The sequence below is a fragment of the Bombyx mori genome, chromosome 24, assembly GCF_030269925.1.
Source record: "Bombyx mori chromosome 24, ASM3026992v2".
Taxonomy (NCBI): Eukaryota; Metazoa; Arthropoda; class Insecta; order Lepidoptera; family Bombycidae; genus Bombyx; species Bombyx mori.
In genome coordinates, this window is record NC_085130.1 from 1,397,112 (window position 1) to 1,398,868 (window position 1,757).

Sequence of the window (1,757 nt, forward strand, 5' to 3'; positions counted from 1 at the left end):
ATCAACAGGGAACACAACACTACACGAAAAAGAATGCCACAGCCAAAATGCTAAAAATTAGATCGAAGTCTTTATTATATTTTAATACAGATTGACACTAGCATCGGCAGGTGGCAATTTTAGTATATTTATTTTACGTAATAGCTGTTTTCCTATTCTTTTTGGTAGCTTTGTGTTAAGAAAAAGTGAATAAATGCAACTTAAGCCGTGAAGGTGCTCTTAATTAGATCCGCCAATGTATTTAACGTTTTATCTTTTAATGTTATGATGCTAATTTTCAATATGTTTGTTGTTTCGCATGTTTAAGCCGAACTGGGTCAAGATCAGCCTTGGATTTGAATGTCAACATCTAAATTGTTTTTTTTTTATCACTTAAACCAGGTAAATTACGGGTAAATACAATATAAGTTTAATATTATAATGTAACAGTGTTCCTATCTGATTGTTATTAGGACTTTGAAATAGTTATGCGCACTCACCAATTCTTTCCTGTAATTCTGATTGCTATTTATTTATTTTGTGTACCTTTATCTTAATGTGTGTATATTTATTTGTTGTCGTATTTATTAATTTTCCGCTTGTCGTCTACGACGTCTACCCACTTTTACTTTTTGTTTTTTAGGGCTTTTATGACCTGGTAACTAAGACCTTTAGGTCAAGTTTTATTTTAATTTTAATGTAAACTTTTTTTTAAGAAAAATGATATTAAGAAATGAAATGAAGTTGATTAATATTAAACATGGCCTGAAATGAAATGAAATGAAGTGAAATAAAATCAGATGATATATGATGAAATATAATCTCAGTAAAACGGTGGTCATTTACTGAGAGTTTTTGGAGGATCCCGAGAAGTTACGTCCAGCGGCTTTGTTTCATCTTCCCACATTTGTGCACTTTCAAAGATATTAAATAGTTAATAAACCACTGTTATTACACATTAAAACCTGAAAAAACACTATAAAGACAAAATAAAACAAATCACACAACTTCACTTCTCGCGTTCCCGCTAAAAAGTCCACTTTTTGTCTCTGTAGGCACCACAGATTAGTATAATAGTTACTACTCTGTACCATAGACTAATAAATGAACCATCCTCTGAATAATCAAAGAAAATGTGGCGCATACGGTCGAATATTTTGTAACAAAAGACAAATGAAAAATGTAATGGAACGGAACGAAATAACATTTCATTTTGCTTAGCTTATAATTAAATTAAAAATAAGACAAAACCGTAGGTATATTCGATGAGATGATGATTGATACGGTCAGCCGACTTTTTTTTCTTTCAAAATACTAGGTTAATTTTATTATAATTTGACAAATTTTCAAGTGGAAGGAAATGGCTGAAAAAACTTTTTTTTCTCCATGCGTGGGAGGCTGCCACTGCCCGCCCCACTCACGGAGTCGCAACTGACTGTATAGGTCCCTAATGCTAATGCATTTTACGAAGTTTCTCCAGAGAAGAAATAATTGACCGAAATTGTACCTGGCTCCTGGACCACTTGAACTTATGCACTTTCACGGATATTTAACGGTTAATGAGCTATTATTAATGACACATTTAAAAATAGCAATCATTAAATTCACATAGATAAACATTTAACTAAAAATCACTTTATAACTGTTAGCGCCAAAAAGCTAAATACAAATCAAATTGCATTGGAATTATAATTACAGATAAATATAACAGTATATGATTTCTTTATTTATTTTTAACCTTGTACAGCTTGAAATTCTCTTCTTACACAAATAAAACC